Source organism: Choloepus didactylus, chromosome 20, assembly GCF_015220235.1.
Source record: "Choloepus didactylus isolate mChoDid1 chromosome 20, mChoDid1.pri, whole genome shotgun sequence".
In the NCBI taxonomy this organism is placed as follows: Eukaryota; Metazoa; Chordata; class Mammalia; order Pilosa; family Megalonychidae; genus Choloepus; species Choloepus didactylus.
The window spans coordinates 11,383,200-11,407,472 of record NC_051326.1 but is presented as its reverse complement, the minus strand read 5'-3'; the positions used below and the strand labels follow the sequence as shown (position 1 = coordinate 11,407,472).

Genomic DNA, 24,273 nt, shown 5'->3' with positions numbered 1-24,273 from the left:
CCATGCATTCTTAGTCAGACCTGGAGATGTGTTAATTAGTTGTTTAATATGGCTACAGTTATTTCCCAAGGTGGGGGGGGGGGGCATCCACAAACATGACAAGTAATTGCTATTAATCTTAATTATTATAATAACCTTCCTATAAACAATAACTGTCTGGCTACCCTATCACGTGTTTATTTCATTACTGACAAGAGAGATTTTTAAAATCTCATGATAAATTAATGCCTTCACCATTAGCTTCAGTATATTGGCTATGGGGATGAAAAATGATTGCTCGGTTTATAAAACTGTTGAAAAAAATTCTCTAGCTCTAGCTCTAATAGTCTAAACTTCTCATCCTAATAAAACTCTCATTTTTTAATTGCCTTTTCTTTAAGCCTTTTCTCATTTTTTCTCTCTGTTTAGATGGTCCTTGTTTCCTGATGGATCACAGTGAATGCATGTTTCTGTTTGCTAAGGATGTTTACAAGAATCCTCAAAGGATTTAGTGACTGCTGTCTGGGATGTAAATATCTGTGTTGCTGGTGAGTTATTTTTGCTTCAGGCCACAGCAGGTCATGCTTAACCCTGTCTGAGCTAACTAAGGCGCTGTGTCTCTCTAGCATCTCCAGATTCACTGTGAGCAAACACGGGAGTTATAACACTTGCCCTGAGATATCCAGTGTATTCGTTATAGAAATAGGACCCAACTGTACATATGGATGAGTTGCCACATGCTGGCTTCCCCAAATAGCACCACAGCAACCTGTTTTGATAAGCAAAGCTTACCGTGTTGGGGTGTGGGGGGAAGTGGGGGTGGAGGTGGGGGGGAACACCACCTTGAGGAAGTCTACCCTCCATCTCCTGGGGGGAAGAGCAAAGTTGGAACATTTATTGAGACTGTGAAATCTGGTTTAAGGTGGATTTTTGGGTTAAGGTGGATCTTTCAATGCAGGAGCTGGTTAGGGCTTTGTAAGAATAGTGATACAGTCGTTCAGGACTGGTGGATGCAGCAAGGTGGGGATTTTGAGGTGAGGGGTTGATAGGGCCCCGGCGTATCATCCATCATTTAATTCTTTCCACTGAAGAGTTGATGAGTCTTTCAGCAAGTTCCTGGTATTAACAGCTTTTATCTTCCTGGGCAAGAGTCTCTTGACAGAGTGAAGTCCTGTTAACTTGGACGGTGAGTTGTGGGAAGGATTTTGCTTCTCTGTGTGTCCATAATTAGCTATTCAGTTTTCCTTTTGTTGTGTGTGGCTTTTGCACTTGCTCTCCCGTAGGCTGCTGTTTGCTTTATTATCACGGTCAGGACGGCAGCGGATTTTCCCTTCCCTCAGCCCAGTGACACCAAAACACTCTGAAACAGACACAGAAATTTCATCCTCCCTTGACTTTGAGCTCTCGAGTCAAGTTTGACCTTAGCGGAAATGCTTTCCTGCGCAAGTGAAAACTTTCATTGAGATCCCTGGGCACGAAGAATCTCTGAGTCAAGGGGGATGCTTGTGCTTGGGTATTTCCAACCTTTGAAACAGAGGCTCTCAACCAGTGGGTGAATCGTCAACCCTCACAGGTGAGCACAGAACACTGAGCAATGTGTAAGATTAATTTTTGAGACAACGAGCTCTGGTGCAGTGGGAGTAGAATGTTGAGCTGAATGGGTCGAGTGGTAGGGTGTAGACTGGGAAAAGCATGTTGCAAGAGGGATGGCATCCTGGCACAACTGTGCTACAGGGAGATCACATATTCACTGCTAAATGCAAGAATGTTGCCTCCTTTATATGTAAGAGAGGAAGTAAATCAATCCACTGAAGCAGCAACACAAGGTCAAAGTGAGCACTGTGACAATTTGGATGGAATTTGGTCCCATCAAGTGGGCTGACAAAAATTCTAACATTTGAAATATGCTATAAACACAAAAACTGGAGAACACTGCTTCAGATAATCCACTAGTGTATTAAGATATAATTAGGGAAGCTCTAGTTTCTAATTATATTGCCCAAATTTCAAAAACTTAGCACAATACAGGTTTATTTCTACTCATGTAACCAGCCACCTTGGGTGCTCCTGATTGGCAGGTTTGGGCTTCCAGATAGTTTCCATCTTTTGGCTCCACCCTTGCCCACGACCTTGGAGCTTTTGTCTTCCAGCCGGCAGAAGGGGAAAAGGAGAGTGGAGAGGAAAACAGCCACTTCTTAAGAACCCCAACTTGGAAGTGATACACTTCTCTTCCGCACATATTCTTTTGGCAAGACTGTCTTTGGCCACACCTAGATGCAAGGGGTGGGGGAGGCGGGAAATGCAGTCCCTGGTTTGACAGCTGCCTCTCGTGACAATCCACAGTGCGCAAGGGCAGCATGAATTGGTGGATGGCTTCTTGTCCTGGCCACAGCCTGTCTCCCTGGATAGCAAATACCTGTGCACATGCTTCTTTCCACCCTTTGATCATTCACACCCCCCCCCCTCAAGCCCCATTTGGTTAATTGCATCCAGCTCAAATTCCTGGCACTCCAGGTGATGGGCAGAACCTTCAGGTCTGGATGTGGCTCATGGTGGCCCAGTAACAAAGAGCCAACAGACAGGTAGTCTGCCCCCCCCCCCCACCCAGTGTAAATGGTGGCATAGTGATGGCTGAGCACTTCACAAAAGGCAGGAATGGAAGACGCACACAGGATACTGGTCCACTGAGGAAACTTCTGCCCAGCTAAGGGGGGAGTTCCTTAATTAGCCTTGATTCTGAGAGGAACTCTTGTCCGCTATTCCCATGGTCCCTGGCTCCATTCCCGGGAAGATTCTCCAGGTCCGTCACCCTTTATGGGCACTTGGGAATGTTCCCTCCTTGCTTGCTTCTTCCTGGTGCAAGCTGAAGGGACTTGAGAGTTGTTTAATAATCCCAAGCTTTATTAGGCCAGGATTATAGATTCTTTGGTAGCATAATTCATTCAAAAACTTAGCAGGCTTCTGATATAGTTGCTTGCATCCAGTTGCACGTGTCCATTAACTTCACCCAAAGTTCTTTCCTAGATATAATTACCAAGCAAGGCTTATTTATTTGCTTATGTTCCCTCATGCTTTATCTCTCGTCTTAATGGCAGTTATCTGGAGACCATCTAGTACAGTAGACTTGGGTGGGAAGATAGCATCCTTAATTTAATGTTTGCTGCAAGACTGAGTCCTTCTGCTTAACTGAGAAGTCTTAATGGACCTTAGTTGCCCAAAGCAATTTTCAGCCTCTTCTCTTACATTTTGGTGTATAGCAGATGGGCCCTAATTTCTGGGCTCTCTCTACTCCCTGTCATTTGTACTTGCAAACCAGGTGATGAGTTTCCTGAACTCATATCTTTTTGTAATCCCTTGACAAATGCAGGGAGGAGCAACCAACACACAGCAACATTCCGGGTCTTTCCAACCATCTCCCCTAAGTCATAAGCTCAGTAGGCACTTAGTCTGCCTCCCAAATAATGGCAGGTGACAGTTCTACTGAATAGTTGGCTATTGCATAACATCGTTCTCCATCTTTCCAGCCTTTGATATCTAATTTTTCTCATCTGCTGTCCAACCACTAGGGGAAACGTGTTTTATATTTTGTTATTGTGGCATCCTACTTGTTCAGCTCTCTGAATCTGTCCCAGCTCAGTCTGCCTTTTTTATTCTATTCTCCCTGATCACTCTAGACCACATGTCTCTCCCATCCATGGCTCCTCTGTTTGAACCCAAGTCTCTGGGTTTGTTGTGGCCTCTCAAAGGCTCTTGGAATGTTTATTATGAATATCATTTTAGTCACAAATTATGGGTAATTTTTCTATTGATATTTGCAGCTTACAAAGTGTATCATGAGTTAAGACTACAGCTAAGGTATTGAGTTGTGAAAATGAGTGTTGACAAAGACTGTTTTTGTGAGCAGTTCATGACGCCCAGTTCTGACTGGTTGAATTTCTCTGTGGACGGATTGATTTTAACAGCAGCCAGGGGAGCACACTATTAGGGGATAGGTTTTGGCAACCATTCTTATGGTGAAATCAGGTGGTGCACATTTTATATGTCACATGGTACACAATAGCCTTAAAACATTTTTTTTCCTAAGTAAATACCCAAGCACGTCTAGGCCAATGGATGAAATGCCACTAAACATAAAATAAAACATTATATTCTGTAGTTATTGTGGACTCTACACTTTGGCAAATGAAGCAGAAATATAGTCACATGAAAGCCTTCAGTATTCACATTTTCTAGATGGTCTAGGAGGATGTTCCATGATGCCTAGTTGTGTCATAGAGTGTCCTATGCTCTTGGCATTCTACTTAGCTTAACCAGCCTATGTCCAAAGTCTTCTGAGATGGAATCTTTGTTGGGGCTACAGTTATCCAGGCAAGTTGGAGGGGGCCTGTATTGGTCAGGAAGGCCATACTAAGCTGTGGCAACGAGCAAACCTCAGCGCTCAGTGACTTGACCTAAAAAGAGTTTGATGTGGATTGGAAGGCCCTCCTGGCAGATCTCCCTTGACTGGTGACCCAGGGATCCAGGCTTGCTCCATTTTGCCATGCCACTATTTTTAATCCTGGCCTCCATGTTTGCTGTGGAAGGTGAAGAGAAGGGAGAGTTGTTTACGGGGTTCTGTGGTCAGGACTGAAAGTCATATGGATAATTTCCTTCCATGTCCCACATCATGTGGCAAAACATAATTGCAGAGAAGGCTGGGAAGGAAGTCTTTCTGTGAGCCCAGAAGGGGAAGTGGAATTAGTACACATTTAGCCCCTGTCTGCTTAGAATCATAATGAGATCTCTCTAAATGTGGGGAGAGGGGATGAGACTGAGGGAACAGAGAGGAGGGGATAGGACTGTATTAGTCAGGCATGGAAACTGCCGGCCTGTGGGAGTGATTTGATGCTGAGTGTGATGAAATGGGAGGATATCCCTAAGTGTTTGTTCTGAGCTTCAGGGAGAAAAGTAAAGGGCTACCTTTGATCTGCATGGAGAGGAGACAGAACGGTCTATTTTATAGAAACTTTTGCTCATGCCTGGCCTCTGACCCTATTTCTCCTTTTTCCCATTGTGAGAAATTGGCCTTTCACTCACTGGTACCAGTTGGAGCCTGCAAAGTGGCAGACTCGAAGCCACGGAGGATGTAGAGATGGGTGCCGCTGGCGGGCTGGGCTCTGCTTTGCCTGCAGCATGTGTGGGGTGAAGATTTTCTTTGCTCCTTTGGGTAAATTAACGCACTATGCAAACTCCATTTTTGTTTCCAGAGGGTGCAGCTGATAGCTGTCAAGCTATCATTGCTGAACTTAAGTTTTCTCGTATAATTACACTATTGAACCAGCACTCACCAATCAGTCTACATACAGGCTGAGAATGAATAATCTTTTCTTCTGGATAGTAGGAATGAACTAACAGATAATAAAACATACGCCCTTGCTTCTTTTCCAAGGTGGTGCCAGCACTCTGAAGTGGGAATGGGGCTATGTGGGCATTATCTGGTTAACTAAAAGGATGGGATCTGCCTTTATTTCCCCGCACTGACATCTGTGGAGCCAGCGAGTTGGGCTCAGGGTGTGCCAGGCTGGTTCCATCAGGGCTGCATGTGGGGCAGGTGGAATGAATCACCTGCTGATGACTGAGTGCTTCTGGGATGGCTTCTCAGGGGGTCTGCTGCCAGTTCCTCCCCAGATTCTTCCACTTGGGGGGCTCAGCCCTCTCTCAATGCACCTAACCACATTGAAGGCCTCCATGGTCCAGCCACAACTTGACTTTTCAGTCTCATTTCAACTTTTGTGCACCCTACATTTTGAGGTGTGCTGTGTCATCCGCTGCTTCTTGGACCTGTTCTTTGCCACTGCTTCTGATCCAGTCCTATGCACATGTTAGTGCCTCTTTCATGGGCCCACACCTCTGTGAAGCCGCCTCTGATTTTCCCCAGTTGGAAGCAATCTCCTCTTCTCTGGCTCCCGGAGCTCGTCACCTGTGGATCTCTCAAAGCCCTGGAAGGGTTTCCTTTGAATTCTGGTTATTTATGTGCACGGCTCATCCCCAAAGAGGCTGTAGGTTCTCAAAGGTCAGAGACTTCCCTACTCATAAAATGTTGATGCCTGAGAACTGTTTACTGGAAGGATGTGGGGCTAAATGGATTCCTAGCCACACGACAATACTCTAAGGACATTCAGGCTGGAATTAATATTCCGTCTTATTGATAGGACATCCGAGGAACAAGAAAGCTAGAAGAAAGCTCCTGGCCTATCACGAGGCTTCCACAGTGGCAGAATCGGAGGAAGAAGACGAATGTCTTGATTTCTAGCTGGCATTTTTCATGATATCTCTTTTATTATGTATAGTCCTTATTTGGTGTAATAAAATGAGTCAAAGGAGCCATAGCATTTATAAAAGTCATGCACAGAGTTTATAAGAACAAAATCTCTCACCTGTACTTGTGATGACACTGTTTTGTGGACTTCCAGGGATCATTTATTAAGTATCATTTTGACCTTTTTATAAAATAAATTCATGTTAATGATAATAATGGTCAACACTTATCAAACATCATTTATATACTCGGCATCGTCTCATGCCGTTTACGTGTGTTGCTTTTCTGCGTGGACAGTTGTTTTTTTCTGGAAATGATATACCTTCTTAACTTTATATCTCATATTTTAAAATTTCCAAAAGTTAAAAAAAATGACTCTGCCAATGATCACCATTTCCCAGATGAGAGGCCTGGGGCTAAGAAACATATTTACAGCGGTGGAGCCAAGACTCAGGCTGGTGTTCGGCCTGAAAGCCTGAGCCCAATATGCTGAGCCGGGGTGAGGGGTTCTGGTGAGGGTCCCGTGCTGAAATGAGAAACCAGAAGGGGCTCCTCAGATCAGGTAGGTCCCCTGGGGGATGGGGCGCAGTGGGGAGAAGAGGCCCAGGTCACTTTGTTTGGAAACTGAACCCCCACAGACCCACATTTCCCTTCTGACTGTGTGTCAGAGTTGGGTCAGCCACACCCACAAATATCTCAGTACCCCAACATCTCCTTTAAGATGGAAATGTTGTTTCTGTTCACAGATTGAGGCCAAGAAGTCAGCCGGGGCATCCGAGGCTGTGGAGCTAATCGGCAGCTAAGTGGGGACATCAGCCAGGCGGCCACAAAACCCAGGGCTCTTTCCACAAGTGCCCGGAGAACCCAGGGTAGGCAGGACCTTTTGGAGAGGACTTTGACCACGATCTAGTTGACAGGTTACTTGTTCATGATCTTCGTGAAGGGAACTAGAAAAATTCTCCATTTGGCCTAGTTAGATTTTTATTTGTTTGTCTCACTGCTCCTCTCATCAGCCTCCTGGAGCCAGGCAGGGGGTCTTGCCCTTCCTTTACTCTCCCTGGAAGATCAGCCCAGAGTATGTGGGAAGCAGCTGGAAGAAGGAGCAGATCCCATTTCTGGCAATACTGGCTTAAGTTCTTCGGCCTTTTCTTGAAGGCTTCAGACTGTGGCAGAGATGGAAGGGAGAAAGGAAGGAGGGATGGAAGGGAGGAAGGAAGGAGGGAAGGAAGAAGGAAGGAAGGAAGGGAGGAAGGGTGAAGGGAGGAAAGGAAGGGAGGAAGGAAGGGAGGAAGAAGGGAAGGAGGGAAGGAATTAGGGGAGGAAGGGAGGAAGGAAGGAGGAAAGGAGGAAGGGAGGAAGGAAGGAGGGAAGGAAGCAGGAAGGAAGGAAGGGACAAAGGAAGGAGGGAAGGAAGGGAGGAAGGAAGGAGGGAAGGAAGGAAAGGAGGAAAGGAGGAAGGGAGGAAGGGAGGGAGGAGAGATGCTGGGGTGTGGGATATGACGAGGAAGCCCGCAAAGGTGAGCTCCTCCTCGCAGTGCGCCCACGCCGAGGTGGCCTGATCCCCGGTTCTATCCGTGGTGGATTCTATTACCGAATCCAACATGAGCAAAGTTCAACAACTGACATTAATTCCGGTATATGACAGGCAGAGGCCATGCTTTAAACTCCTTGCATTCAGTCCCTCATGTAATCCTCACATCCTTCCCCTGAAACAGATGCTATTATTTCCCCATTTTTCAGATAAGGAAACTGAGGCTAGTTGGCTGAGTGCACTGTCCGTGGTTATACGATTAAGTAGAAGAGCTGAGATTCAGAACCACCTGTTTGCCTCTGAAGCACGTGCTCGTCACCACCTGCTGCCAGTCTCCACGCCTGCACGGTACCCGGGAGACGCTCCACAGGAGACGTGGAGGAATGTTTTGCCACAGTTATCTGGAAAATTGCCTCAGGCCACACTCACTCCAGGCTCTGTAGAGCCACCGGGAGCCAGGTCTGCCTGGCAGGTAAGCTCAGGCGCCCGGTGGGGTGGGGGCACCCAGCTCAGGCCTGGTGTTCGCTGACTCTGGAACAGCCATGGGCCGCTCGCCGTCATCCTGCCCTCCCCGCAGCGGCCATCGCCTTCCCTGAGCTCCCGGCCCCTCTGCCCGCCTGTGGGGCCCCAGCAGCTGCTCCCGGCCGAGTCCCTGGCTTTCAGCCTGGCCACACCGCAGCCGACACCTCGGGAGGAGGCTCTAAATCCTCCTCTGTAGGTTAAAAGACTTTGCTCTAAATTTATACGTTGGATGAGGGACTTAGTCCACTGCAGCTTTTCCAGATTTTACTGGCTACACTGTGGGCCAAGTTTTATATAATTTTGATCAAATTGTATCAAAAGACAAAAGCAGGAAACGAGGGGCTTTGTTCCGTGAAGGCCTTGAGGAGGGCTCTGGCTTAAGTTGAGTTCCCCAAATACAGACTCTGAGAAGACGTGTGGGCAAGAGGTTTATCAGGGACGGCGTTTGTATGATATTTATTGCTGGGTATCAAATTTCTCCAAAACACAGTGGCTTGCGACAGCTTTCTTGACGGCTGTTACTGGGACTCAAGAATCGCCTACCTGGGTGCTTCTTGCTCGGCGTTTGTCGTGAGGGTGTAGTCAAGGCGTCGGCCAGGGCTGGGCCACGTGTGAAGGTTCAGCGTGGGGAGGGCATTCCACGTCCAAGTTCACTGGCAGATGGTGGAGGATCTGCTTCTGGGCTCGCTGGAGTGGTTGCTGGCAGGCCTCCGCCCCCCACCACGTGGGCCTCTCCACTGGTGCATGGGGGTCCTCCTGATGTGACAGCTGGTGATCTGAGAGAGTGACCCAGAGACCCCCAGGTGGAAGACACAGTCTTTCTATGACCCAACATTGGAAGTGACATCCCTTCACTTCTGCCAAGTTCTATTCAGTAGAAGTAAATCGATAAACCCGGCTCGTGCCCAGAAAGAGGAGATTACACTAGGGCATGAATCCCAGAGGTGGGGATCATTGGGAGTTCTTCTTAGAAGCTGCCTCCCCTACCGTGGGAACAGCTCCTGCGAGGAGGCAGGGATGCAGGTGTGGGCACAGGGAGGAGTTGAATCGGGAGGAGTTGAAGGCAGTCGCTACCAGGGCACAGCCGGTGCCACTGGCACTCTGGATCTGAGATGTCCTTGCAGAGTTGCTTCCAGTTTAGGCAAAGAAATTGGGCCTTTTTATCCCTGGGGATGGGGTGACCTTGGGTAATCCCGGTAGGATCTTGGCTGGGAGGGATGAGCCTTGGTCCTGAAGTCTGGTTGGCATCCTCAGTCTCCCTCATTTGGGTCCTCTTGCTTTATCCCATAAACTCACTCCATCAGGGGGCAGTTTCTCCAGAATTCCAGTGGGTCTTTCTCAGGGGAAACTTACAAGAGGAAGGTTAGTTAGATGAACTACAGCCCCTGCCGCTATAGCTCTTTTGAGGCTGTGAATGACACCTGACATCTTCTTCCTCTACTGGATTCTCCTCACTCTGGGACAGCGTCCCCGCACCTCTAAATGACTTAACTGATTATAACGTGGCTTGCACATGCTGTGGGCTCAGCATAAGCCCGAGCCCCAGGGCACCATGCCCATCTTAGGCAGTGGCATTTTCTGTTAACTGTGAAAATGGGCAGGGACCACTGAGAGAAGCCCCAGTGAATCACCCGGGTGTCAAACTTTTCTTCTCCACTCCGTCGTGTATCATCCTCCTGCTGATTAGGGCCGATTCCCCCCACCAGCACTGTGGTTGTTTCCTTGTTTTTTGGTCTCTTGGCACTTGTAACTATTCAGCACTTTTGGCCTAAAGTTCAATGTGAGTCTTATTTGTCCCACGGTGCAGATATTCTCCCTTTGGAACCAGATTCTCTAGACCCTCAGTGCCTAAAGCTGTGAGGAAGGAAATCACAAATTCCTGCAGTGGGTGCCTGGGACTGATGGCAAATGGTCATTCTTGTTTCCTCTTCTTGGTTCCCAGACCCCTATATACTATGTTTGGGGAACACAGTGTCAAATAATGGTCATTGGTTTATGGTGAATGCTTCATCACCTCAGGGAATCTATACCATCTCTTTATCAGGCTGGCACTTTCTGAGGGGCACGGGGGGTGACAGGAGCAGTGGGCAGTGGATCCCATGGTCACATGCCCAGTGTGGCAACACCTTTTGTTGTAGAGTGGGTCCCTTAGTTCAAGGCTGTCTGATGCCAGATCTCGTGGCAGTGGATCAGATACTCTGTGAGCCCTCACTGCTGGCCAAGGACCTCCAAGCAGTAAAAGCAGACACATACCTGTAAAATACATCTATCCCAGTCAAGAAGAATCACTGCTTCTTTTAGAATAGAGGGGCTACAGTATCAAGTACTCACTACCAAGTTGCTGGCTAGTCTCTTCGAGGGATGGTGCATATCTGTTCTCCTGGAGGAATGGTGCCATGGAGCTGTTGATGGCAGGCTGGAGAGTCGGCTGCGGCAGAAGCTAAATCAGGCTTGGTGAGTGGAAGTCCATGCTGTTATGCCCACTCTCAGCCTTTATCACTACCACCATGGCTACTCCATTTGCAAACCACTGTGCCACCACGAGAATGGCCAATGACAAAAGCTGGCCAATGTCAACTGGCCATGTCATTCTGTCTAGTGGGTTGTTTAATGACCCTTCCGTGGTGGGTGGTGAATACTCTCTGGTGGTCATTCACATGCAATGCAAAGATCTTAACACTTCATGCTCACTCCATAGCTCCACCACACGCCTCTACTGCAGACCGCCATATCTTCAATGTCCTGTCTTCATCGTTCCAGCATCTCTGTCTCTACTAGGAGCCAAACAGCCAAGCCATTTGCTACTGCCCGTGAGTCTCTGTATATTCTTACCTTGGGCAACTTCTCTTGACATGCAAAATGGATGACCAGGTGTCTTGATTAAAGCTCTGCCAATTGGAAGGATTTCCCTTCATTAGTTTTTTTTAAGATCCATGCCTGAGTGAGCAGCAGTCTGTTTTCAGCTTGTACCCACACATCAAGGTGACTTATCTGTGAACAAAGCTCAGTCTTTTTCTGCCTCCGTCAGCAGATCCTAAGGGGGCACTCGTGCGGCTCTATGCGTGAGCTGAGGGAGCGGTGCTGTGTGACAGTGGTGGGCATAGGGATTCGAGCCATCTGTTCACGCAGCTTACTTGTATCCTATGGTCTTGTCTGTACCCTTTCCCAGACATACCACTTTGATTTGCTGCTGGGCCCACCTAATATGACTTGGCGGGTCTGACAGAACACATTTTATAGTGGGTTGCTCTGCCAATATAGTCTTCTTGATATTCCAGGATCAGATTCTCTGTCTCTAATGGGGCTCAGTACACCAGGAGTTTTAAATTTTTTTTTGAAGCACATCATTCTCTGCTGCACATGGGATGGCCTTACTCCAGAACATCAGGGCACTATGCTGAGATTCTTTTATCAGAGCTTGCTGTAAACTTTACGTGGTGTCTTTTCCCTCCACTCTAACAGGTGTCCATGAATTCACTTTGGGTCCCCACATATCAGGGTCAACTTGGATTCTGTGTCCATCAGTCCTTAAAATGTCTGTGTATTCCCCTTTCTCCAGTGTGTGGTTTCATTGCCACTATTATTTCCCCCAAGGGAAGGACTGGGTAAATCATTACTATATAAACTTGTCGTGGAGTTGTGGGTCCTTCCTCCTGGGGATATGGCCTTTTCTTTGATCAATGGGTTCTAGTTCTGAGAACTGGCTCAGGTCTAGAAGCTGGTTAAGGGTTCATGAATTTTTATTGGACAACTGCTCTCAACCTCCTGATCATCTACTCTTGTTTTATTTTTATTGCATAAATTAAGCAATACCTTTGTTGACCGCCTATCTTCTTGCCCCTGGGAATACAGAAGTCTCAGCTGATCCCCTGGGGAGCTCTGGAGCTGGGATGGCTGCACAGAGCTGCCTCAGCTGAGACAGGTGAGGTGTGCCAGTCATCAGCTGCAGGCTGCCCATGGTGGTGGTGGTGGTGGCGGTGGGGTGAAGTGGCTCCCTTTGGCCAAGGTGGCTTCTTTGAATGAGGGTATCTGTATTAATTAGGGTTCTCTAGGGAAACAGAATCAATGAGAGATATCTATGAATATAAGACTTATAAAATTGTCTCACGCAACTGTGGGTGTGCACGAGTCCAAATCCCATAGGGCAGGCAGCAAACTGGCAACTCCAATGAAGATGTTCAATGAACTTCTCAGGAAATGAACTGGCAACAAGGACTGACCAGGAAATGCTTCTCTGGTCAGCCAAAGAAGAAGTGAAGGTCCTCTATCTGTCTCACTTAAAAGTCTTCAACTGATTGATTGGATTCAATCCAGCCAACTGCATTTGCTCATTGTGGAAGACACGCCCTCCATTGAGTCATCAGTCACAGCTGCAGCCAGTTGACTGGTGATTTACTAAACCAGCCTGTTGGTTTATTAACCAGCCACAAACATCCTCACAGCAATGGTTAGGCCAGTGCTTGCTTGACTGGACAGCTGGGTACCATCACCTGGCCAAGTTGACACATGAACCTAACCTTCACAGTATCCCTGAAGAGTGATAAAGCCCTGAGCCCTCAGCATCGGACACTCCTGGCTGTTGGGGGATGGCTGCCCTGCCACAGAGGAGGGATCTGGGTGGTGAACCATAGTTTCCACTACCACCCTCCACCTTGAAAAGGCAGCTCAAACTATTTTGAACAGGATTACACTGACAATATAATTGCCCATTTCTTTAACAGGGTGTTCACCTTTAGTTTAAGCATAAGTGAATTGACCACATACATTTTCCTTCTCTTGCTCTTGAAACCCCACTAAAATGACAGTAAGGGAATGAAAGAGTTATAATGCTATGAGGATAAAGAGAATGGAAATGGAGTCAACAGTGGAAACATAAGGGCAAGGTGGTATAAGAGCATTAAATCCTTACCCAACATAATAGGAAATCAATGTATGGTGTCTAAAGTTGATAAATCAAGATAAATGGAGGTAAATATCAGAATAAACAGGTAAAAGAGATGGGAGTGGTTGTCTCTTGGGACCAGGCCTGGAGGATGGAGAAGGGTTCAGAAGGAGATTGCTGCCTTGCTTTTATGTAAGTCTGTGAGTTTTATTTAGACAATTGCATGCATCATTTTGATACAAATGAGCATTGGTTAAAAATAAATATCACAAGCACTTTTTCCCCATGTCCTAGGCAGCCACTTACTCATACATCATGTCAGCTTTTACTCATTTGTTCAGCCATCCAATGGATATTTCCAGAGCTTCTTCCTCCTCTGCGGCAGGAATTGGTCTGACTCGGGGGGATGAAGAGGTGAAGGATGATGGCCTCTTGCCTTCGTACAGTTTGGGGTTTAACTGGGGAACAGACAACAACTGGATGATCAATATTGTAACAGATAGGAGAGCAGAAAATAGAGCCACTAGTTCTTGGGAATTTTCTCCTGACAGCTCCTGGCAATGTACCCCACCGTCAGTCTTCTTTCAGGCCAATTTAAAGGTTAAAATCATTTGGCTGGAGGATCTGGGTGTCTTCCTGGGGGTGTCAGGGCTGGGCTGAGTTGGGGGAGACGCTGTCTGATTGTGTCATTGGATCCGGATGGTTGAGGTCTTTTGCTCCCTGTTTGAACAGATGTGGCTCTGGAGCAAGTGAGGCCCCAGCAGAAATCAGTTTCCAATTTTCACATCACCTGATTCAAATTTTATGCCCCTATCATTTTAACTGATAATGTGTTTTTGAGATTGACTCAACAATATTTTATTATTAGTCAATAAATGTGTATAATGACTGTTTCCAAACAATCTATGCTGCTCGCGAAGGGCCTTACCAACTCCTCCTACAGCTTAGATGCTGAGCATATTGGATTTCTATTGCTGCATAACAAATGAACACAAATATAGTGGCTTGTAACAACACACCTTAATTATCTCACAGAATCCGTGGATCTGGGTTCTGGGAATGGGTTAGCTGGGCCCTCTGCTCAGGCTTTTGCAAAGCTGCAGTCAAGGGGTCCACTGGGGGCTGGGGTCTCATCTGAGACTTGGGATCCTCTTCCAAGCTCCTGGGGTTGTTGGAAGAATTTTGTTCCTTGAGCTTGAAGGACTGAGTCCTCAGCTTCTGGAGGCCACCTGCCATTCCTCCCACGCTGCCTCCTCCACTTCATGGAAGCTTGCTTCTTCCAGGCCAACAGGAAAGCACTGGCCGCAGCTTCAAGGTGTGTATGAAGACCCACCTGATTAGGTCAGGCCCACACAGGACAATCTCATTTTCAATTGACAGAATCTCATTTTCAATTGACAGAATTCATAGGTTCTGTCCTCACCTAGGGAGAGGGGATTAGCCAGGACTTTATGCCAGGGGAAGGGACTCTTGGAGGCCATCATAAATTCTGCCTACTACCCTGAATTGTGATGGCCATGTACTGCCAACCAACGACTTTGTGTGTGTTTGACAAGAACTTGATGGGGTGAAGCGAATTAAGTTCCTCCACAAACTTAAAATTTAGCTTATAATAAAAATTTAGCTTATTAGTGTATTTTAAAATTAATTCTTATTTTTATCGAATAAAGCATGCAAGTAGTTAAAATGGGGAACTGACACTTAAAAGGAAGAAACCTGCACTCCGCCCTGTCCTCCAGCCTCCAGTGCCACAGCCACTGGGTTATTTGCCCGGCCACCCTCATTTCTCCTTATATTCTGGAGGGATTGGTGTTCCGGCTTTTCTCTAAGGCCCCGTGTGCTTTCCTGATTCTAGGCTTTTCCTCAACCCTTCCTTCCCTGGGCTGCCCAACTGGCTCCCGTGTTTGTCGGCAGTCTCAGTGTTCCACGGCCCTGCTCACCTCCTTATCCCTCTTTGGCCATGTGGATGCCTTTGACTTCTTGCCCTCTGGGCTCCTCCTCCTTTTCTCCCATGCCTTTAGGCATCTTTCATGTTCATGGTTCTGTTGTCTTCTGGATCTTTCAGCTAATGACCACTCAATAGATTAGGTATCCAATGGCTAAATGAATCAAACTTTCCCAGACAGAGGAGGCAGGTATTTGCTAGAGCATTAGTTCCTTCATTTGACAAACATCCCCAAGCACCTATGATATGGTTGATGGCAAGTCTCAAACTGGAGGGAGCCCTCTGTACAGAGAGGGCCTCATGACACGACCCCAGTAGAGGGCAAGGTATACAGTGGGTGCTCAGGACACAGTCTACTGAGTTGCTGAGCAGAGAAGAACGTGCTTTTGGAGTTTGCCAAGTGTGTTTATACAGACTGGTTCTTTCCTCTTAGAGATTGCTCCAAACTCATTCTCTAAATGGAAAGTTTTCAAAGAGATGGGCATTGGGAGGTGGCGGCAGGTGCGTGAGCCATTTGGGAGCAATGCTGGGGTCCGAGGGGCAGCCTGGGGGACAGGGTCTGTGGAGGGGGTCCGTGAGTCAACGGTGGACTGCCGACCTGGGAGACTGAAGCCTCCAGCTTGGAGAGCAGGACTGCCCCCCACCCCCAACCCCCAACTCTGCCCGTCCCCCAGCCCCCATCAGACTCTGTGAGGTCTGTTCTAGTTTGCTAATGCTGGAGGAATGCAAAACACCAGAGATGGATTGGCTTTTATAAAAGGGGGTTTATTTGATTACACAGTTACAAGTCTTAAGGCCATAAAGTGTCCAAGGTAACACATCAATAATCAGGTACCTTCACTGGAGGATGGCCAATGGCGTCCAGAAAACCTATTAGCTGGGAAGGCACATGACTGGTGTCTGCTCTGGAGTTCTGGTTTCAAAATGGCTTTCTCCCAGGATGTTCCTCTCTAGGCTGCAGCTTCTCTCCAACATGTCACTTTCAGTTGCTCTTGGGGCATTTTTCCTCTCTTAGCTTCTCCAGAGCATAAGTCTGCTTTCAAAGGTCATCTCCAGAATGTCTCTGTAAAATGCAGCTCCTCTCTCAGCTCCTGTGCATTCTTCAAAGTGTCCCTCTTGGCTGTAGCAAGCTGACTCCTTCTGTCTGAGCTTGTATACTGCTCCAGTAATCAAGGCCCACGCTGAATGGGTGGGGCCACGCCTCCATGGAAATGATCTCATCAGAGTCACCACCCACAGCTGGTGAAACACTGAAAGGATTCCAATCTAATCAGCACTAAAACGTCTGCCCCACAAGACTGCATCAAAGAATATGGCTTTTTCTGGCGGGCTTAATACATTCAAACTGGCACAAGGTCTCTCATGATGTGAACCCAAGTTGCAAACTGGGACACGGAGCTCCTGTTGGTGGGAGGCCCTGGTGAGTCCCCTACAAGCCCTCCCAGGAAGCTGGAGCTGGGGATGGAGAAAACCCCCAATGGAGGGGAGAGAAGGGAACGAGAAGCAGGAGGTGGGATGAGAAGGAGATGCACATAAATAGATCACTGAGAGAAGGAAAAAAAGGGACTTTTGTTTAGACGTTGTTTACAACCACTGTTGAAAGGCTTTCTTCGTTTTTATTTTCCATCTTGATTTGAATTTTGTTATTTTTACACTGTCACAGAACAAACAGAACTGTGACTTAGAGATCACAATGTATATAACTGTTTTGATGTACTTTTGACAGTTCTATCACATTTCTGACAGGCCAACTTTTCCTCTCCCGGGAAACTGGCAGGGAGGAGTTGTGCTCCCCAGATGCCCTGTCTCCCTTGGGGCCCACGTGCCCCCTCTCCCAGACATGGGGACGTGCCAAGAGCCAGGCCCAGGGGCATTTCTGTGAAGGGGCGAGTAGGGGAGTCGTGGAGGCAAAGGGGAAACTTGGAGGCCACAGTCAGCGTCCACCTCGCAGCCGAAAGCCAGATCTGTCTCCAGCAGGTCACGGGGTCTGTGAGAGGAGAGGGAGCAGCAGGTGACGCTGGAGGTGGCAGCAGCAGCTTCTGCTCGGAGGTGCGTGGCAAGAGAGGGGACCCTGAGCCTCTGGGTCTGGGGGCCCTCACCCTCTCTGAAAAACAGGTGTTTGGGGGCCAGAACCACACTGTGGGGACAGGGGGGTCCTGCATGTCCTTGGACCCGGGTTTCCCTCGTTTTCTGTGGAGGGAGCTGGCGTGAGGCCTGGGACAGGTGGGGTAGAGGTTGGGGGCAGCTCTTGATATGAGCAGATGCCCTGGAAAGGCCCCAGCGAGAAGTAACATCTCTGAAGCTTTCCCTCATCACCCTGTACCAGGTAAATTGGACACTTTCGCCTTCGACTGCTCACTGACACCCACAAATACTTCCATGCCATGTTATTGCAAATAATGAGAATAACGGCTGGTGACATGCATGGAGTGCTAACTAGACGCTCTACCTGCATGATCACCTTGCATTCTCGCCTCGATGCTATGAAGTGGGAGCTTTCCAAGGCTAACAGTGGTTAGGTTCCTTCTTTTGCATGTCGGACCCCTCAGTGTCTTCGTGAGCTCCTTGCAGGCATGGACTGTGTTTTGTTCACCTTTGTGCACTCAGGGTGTGTGGTGTCTTACTTTAGGAGAGAATAAGTGTGTGTGAACGGGTTGAAATTAGGTACCAGCTCTTCTCTGGAGAAAAGATGGTCCAATTTGACTTTTACTGATTTTACATCTCATAGTCTGGGTCCTAAATCCTTTGGATTGCACTCTGATCCGTGAACTGCTCCCGGAGGCCTGGAGAGTTCTTTCTAAGTGGATGAAACAGCTTCTCCAAGGTCCCTGGAAACAGTGTCCATCACCAGCTGCCGACAAAAGTGTTCAACCCAGAGGAGACTGGGCCTGGTCTGCTGCACCGTATGAGGGCTCTAGAAGGGATGGGATGGGTGGGGTGAGAAATGGCTTCTTCTTGGTCTGCAGAATCATTTCTAGCATCCATGGGATAAATGTAGTTACCTGTCCTGACATTCTGGTCCAGAGCTGTGGCGATGGAAATCATGTAACCTGCTGGAAGTGGTTTCCGGTGGAATTTAGTCAACATAAAACAGGTACTGGACACCTATGAAGTACCAAGCATTGTGCTCGGGGTCCTCCAGGGTTTGCACAAGACAGTGCAGGACATGTGCTGAGACATCCCCTTCTCCTAAGAGGCAGCACAGGACAGTGCTTGAGTGTCTGGACACTAGAGCAAATCCTGGCTCTGACCCTTGCTGGCCATCTGACCTTGGGGAAGTTACTTAAATCACCTGTGCCTAGTTTCCTCAGTGCAGATAGTTACTTTCCTTCCATGTAGAGCTTTAATTTTTTTTTTTTTAGAAGACTTTAATTTTTGAAGACTTTTTATTGAAATATAACTGGTGGTTTGGAAGCTGTTATGTACCCCGGAAAAGGCCATGTTCTTTTTATTTTATTTTTTTATTGAGATTTTTCACATACCATACAATTATCCAAAGATCCAAAGTGTACAATCAATTGCCCATTTTACCATCATACAGCTGTGCATCCATCACCACAATTAATTTTTCTTTCAATTTTTAGATCATTTTCATTATTCCTGAAAAGAAATAAAGATACACACAAAAAAGGAAACTCAAATCCTCCCATACCCTTAACCATCCCCCCCTCCATTATTGATTCATAGTTTTGGTATAGTACATTTGTTACTGTTGATGAAAGAATGTTAAAATATTACTAACTGTAGTACATAGTCTGCAATAGGGACATTCTTTTCCTATAGGCCCCTCTATTATTAACTTCTAGTTATAGTGTCATACATTTGTTCTAGTTCACGAGAGAGATTTCTAATATTTGTACAGTTAATCACAGACATTGTCCACCACAAGATTCACTGTTTACATGTTCTTATCTTTTAACCTCCAATGTTCCTTCTGGTGACATGTGTGACTCTGAGCTTACCCTTTCCACCACCTTCACTCACCATTCAGCACTGTTATTTATTCTCACAATGTGCTACCATCGCCTCTGTCCATTTCCAAATGTTTAAATTCACCCTAGTTGAACATTTCTGCTTATAATAAGCAACCGCTCCCCATTCTTTAGCCTTGTTCTATATCCTGATAACTTACATTTCATCTCTATGAGTTTACATATTATAATTAGTTCATATCAGTGAGACCCTGCAAAATTTGTCCTATGTGTCTGTCTTATTTCACTCAATATAGTACACTCCTCAAGGTTTCTTCATCAACCCATTTTTTTTAAGATGGTTTTGTTTACACCTCATATAGTCCCTCCTAAGTAAATAATCAGTGGTTCCCTGTATAGTCACGTATTTATGTATTTACCACCATTGCCACTATCTCTATAAGGACATCACTATTTTCTTCCACAAAGGAGGAGGAAGACTCAAAGAAGGTAGAGAGACAAGAGAAAAAGAATAAAAGAGAAAAAACAAAACAAAACAAAACATGACAGCTAGGAAGCAATAAAAGGACAGATAGCATTAAACTAAAGTAGAATAAAGAGTCAGACAACATCACCAATGCCAAGAGTCCCATACCCTTCCCCTATGTCCCACCCCACCCCTGCCATATGCATTTAGCTTTGGTATATTGCCTATGTTATATTAAAGGAAGCATAATATACTGTTTCTGCTAACTATAGTCTCTAGTTTGCATTGATTGTATTTCCCCCCATCCCACCCTATTTTTAATACATTGCAATGTTGACATTCATTTGTTCTCCCTCATGTAAAAACATATTTGTACCTTTTATCACAATCGTTGAGCACCCTGGGTTTCACTGAGTTATACAGCCCCAGTCTTTATCTTTCCTCTTTCCTTCTGGTGTCCCACATCCTCCTAACCTTCCTCTTTCAGCCATACTCACAGTCATCTTTGTTCAGTGTACTTACATTGCTGTGCTACTGTCTCCCAAAATTGTGTTCCAAACCTCTCACTCCTGTCTTTTCCTTTCTGTCTGTAGTGCTCCCTTTAGTATTTCCTGTAGAGCAGGTTTCTGGTTCACAAACTCTGTCATTGTCTATTTGTCAGAGAATATTTCAAGCTCTCCCTCATATCTGAAGGACAGTTTTGCCAGATATAGGACCCTTGGTTGGTGTTTTTTCTCTTTCAGTATCTTAACTATATCACCCCACTTCCTTCTTGCCTCCATGGTTTCTATTGAGAAATCCACACATAGTCTTATCAAGCTTCCTTTGTATGTGATGGATCGCTTTTCTCTTGCTGCTTTAAGGATTCTCTTTTTATCATTGACGTTTGATAATCTGATTATTAAGTGTCTTGGCATAGGCCTATTCAGATCTATTCTGTTTGGGGTACGCTGTGCTTCTTGGATCTGTAATTTTATGTCTTTCTTAAGAGATGGGACATTTTCATTGATTATTTCCTCTATTATTGCTTCTGCCCCCTTTCCCTTCTCTTCTCCTTCTAGGACACCATGACACATACATTCCTGCATTTCATTTTGTCCTTAAGTTCCTGGAGACATTGGTCATATTTTTCCATTCTTTTCTCTATCTGTTCTTTTGTGTAAAGGCTTTCAGGTGTCTTGTTCTCCAGTTCCTGAGTGTTTTCTTCTGCTTCTTGAGATGTGCTGTTGTATGTCTCCATACGGTCTTTCATCTCTTGTGTTGTGCCTTTCATTTTCACAGATTCTGCCAGTTGATTTTTGAACTTTTGATTTCTACCTTATTTACACACAGTGTTTACATTATACACGTCATCTCTTTTGCCATATCTTCCCTAAACTTTTTGAATTTATTTAGTATTAGTTGTTTAATTTCCTGTATCTCAATTGAAGTGTAAGTTTGTCCTTTGACTAGGCCATACCCTTGTTTTTCTTAGTGTAGGTTGTAGTTTTCTGTTGCCTAGGCATCTGGTTTCCTTGGTTACCCTGTTCAGGTTTTCCCAGACCAGAATGGGCTCAGGTTTAAAGGAGGCAATAGTATCCTTTTCCATGAGGGTGTCTTAGATTGATACACCCTGTGAGGCCTCAAGTCACTGTGCTTTTCTGCCCAGCAGGTAGTGCCTGTCAGCCTGTAGCTCCAGACTGGTGTAAGGAGGTATGGTGAGTGGCTGTTTTCCCCCAGGCTCTGGGGTCTGGTTCTGAATGGAAGGTGGGTATTAGAGCGTGGTACCGCCTCTTTCCTCTCTGGGAAAATACACCCCCTAGGCAGAGGTCATTAGCATTGGAATAGTCTCTAACTCTGCTATCTCCGCCCTTGTCTGGGTCTGAGCACTGGGAATTGAAAATGGTTGAGGCTTTCTCCACTGAGCCGAAAAAGGGACAGAAAGCCCTCTGCCAGGGTCAGTCTGCAGACCCTGTCAGTTTCACCCATTGGCCAGAGACAGCACCCAGTTCTCTGGGCTCCCCCTCCCTCCCAGAGAGGTCCTCTGGCTATCCAAGATCAGTCGTCACCAAAAGCCTCTGTCTGCTTTTTGTGGATTTGTAGCTTGTAGTGGGCAGTCCATGCTTGTTAATTAAAACCCTAGTTGCAGCTTGGCTGAGCTATATTCGCTTGCTGGGGGAGTGCGTCTCTCTAGCACTACGAAGCTCTGCAGTTTGGGTTGTGGGAGCTCCCAGCTTGGATCCGCAGTTCTTACAGATTTTATGCTGTGATCTCGGGCATTCGTCCCCTGCAGTTATTCCAGATTATTTACTAGTTGTTCCTGGTTGTTTATTAGTTGTTCCAGGGGGACTGACTATCTTCCACTCCTCTCTATGCTGCTATCTTAGCTATCTCTCCAAGGCCATGTTCTTTTAATCCATTCCTGTGGGTGCAGACCTACTGTGGTTGGGATCTATTGGTTAGGTTGTTTCAATTGAGATGTGACCCACCCCATTCAAGGTGGGTTTTAATCCCTTGCTGGGGACTTTACAAGAGGAAAAAGGACACATAGAGACAGCACAGAGATGAAATTCAGGGAAAAGCCCCGGAGAAGCTAAGAAGGGACCCACAGAAGCTCAGGGAGGAAGCCACTGGATCCAGAAGCTGAAAGCAATGAAACCCAGGAGAGAAGGACCAGTAGACGTTGGCCATGTGCCTCCCATGTGACAGAGGTGTCCCAGATGCCAGCAGCCTGTCTTTAGAGTCCAGGTATCATCCTGTTGATGTCTTGAATTGGACATTTACGTGGCCTAAGAACTACAAATTGTAAGTTAATGAATCCCCATTGTAAAAGCCAACCCATTCCTGGTTTATTGCATTCTGGAAGCTTTAGCAAACCAAAACAGTAACATACATATAGAAAAAAGCACAAATCTAAATGTGTGGCTCATTGACTTGTCATGAAATGAACACTCTCATAAAACCAGCACCCAGTTCAAGAAACAGAATATCACTAGCACCACAGAAACTTCCCTCCCACCTCCTTAGAGCAGCAGAGGGTGCACTAGACCCTGTGCCTAAGATAACCATTAACCGGGCTTCTAACACCACAGATTCATTAGGCCTGTTTTTGAACTTTACATAGATAGAATCACACAATATGTAGGCTTTGGGGTTCAGTTTCTTTTTTTCAGTATCATGTTTGTGAGATGGCCCCACATTGTTGCATATGGTTGTTGGCTCATTCGAACATCATTCGGGGAGTCTCTGGTACAACAGTGCTGCTGTGGTACGTACCTTCTGGTGCACACACGTACATGTTTCTGTTGGATAGACCCCCCAGGTGTGGAATGGCTGGGTCATGCGGTATATGTAAGGTTAGCTTTAGTGAACTGCCAGGCAGTCGTCCACAGTGGTGGTGCAATCGGCACTGCCACCAGCAGTGAGTGAGATTTTTGGCTGGTCCATGCCCAACCAACACGTGGGTTTTCTTTCTCATTGTAGCCCTTCTGTTGGGCATGTAGTGGCATTGCATTGGGGTTAGAATTTGCACTGCTGCCACAGGGTGGTTTGAAGAATTAAATGCATCAATGTGTGGAAGCACTTAGTGCCTCCATAGAGTGACGGCCACGTAATCATTAGCACAAGCTCCTTAGGTGTCCTGGGAGCTCAGCAACATCCCTTGGGTCCACCTCTCATCAAGGAGTGAGGGTTTGCATTTTCTGACTTCCTGCTTCCAGCACCAGCAGTGTTGTCTTGGGTTTGAAGTTATCAGTGATTGCAGCTGAGATTCTTGCAGGCACGCAATCAAGGAGTCCAGGATCCCCAAGGACTGAGTGAAGAGACAGACACTTTCCTTCCCAGAGTTTCTCAATGACTGGCTCCCCCAGAAGGGATTTCTTCCCTGACTCCCGCTGGGTTCTGACTAAGGGCTGGGCAGGGAAGTTCTGGAGCAGGTACTAAGATATGATTTATGCTTTTTTCTAACAAGATGCTCCAAGCTGAAGTCAGCACGAAGCACTGGGGACTTGTTCATCAACATCCTGTACCCTAAAGGTGTCTTATGCTGCACAGGGGTTTGGGGAAACGGAGGGAGAGAAGGCACCAGCATTCTCTAGAGAAGTTTGCCCCTGGGAACTGAAATGGTGGCCTGCTCTCCTGGAGCCCTTCTCTCTCAGATTCCAATGACATCTTCAACTCCTCCTCTTCCTTCACCCTGCGTGCAACCAGTAGCCAAGTCTTGTCCCTATTACCTTTTCAGATCCTTTATATCCAAGGCCATTATCTGCCTTCTCTCAGCCACAGCCATGGTGCGGGCCACGATGATCTGCTGCTGGGACCGTGGACGGCCTCCAGCTGCCTGCAGAGGCTCTTTCCACGAGAACCTGCTCTTGCATCCTTCTTCTCGTGTTTCCCAGGCAACGCGTCCTTCCCAAACATGATATTTACGTTCACTTTCTTTGCTCTTGCTGTTCTCCCAGCTTTCTCTGTCTCTCCCAAACCTGCCAGTCAGTCCCCACCTCCACCATGAAGCTGTGTGTCCTCAGACAGCTCTCCTTGAGCTAATGCTTCCAGACGGTTCCACTTGATCTAACACTGAGTAAGTTCTATTCTGTTCTCATTTGTTTCACAGAGTGTGTTCTATCTATTCCACAAGAGACTGTGTGCTCCTTGAGGACAAATCCCACGTTTTTCATTCCCCTCTCCGTCCACTTAGTGTCAGGCATGTGGCTGGTGATAAATAATATTCTAGACTGATT

General features: G+C 46.7%; 1 long non-coding RNA gene across 1 annotated transcript in view; it reads left to right on the top strand.

Annotated features, from left to right (window-relative positions):
- Positions 1 to 359: 359 nt before the first annotated feature.
- Positions 360 to 24,273, top strand: part of LOC119516792 — a 37,566-nt gene continuing 13,652 nt past the window's right edge. The window contains exons 1-2 of the long non-coding RNA XR_005213374.1: positions 360 to 527; positions 8,018 to 8,280. This is a non-coding gene — a long non-coding RNA (uncharacterized LOC119516792). The remainder of the gene's footprint in view (positions 528 to 8,017; positions 8,281 to 24,273) is intronic.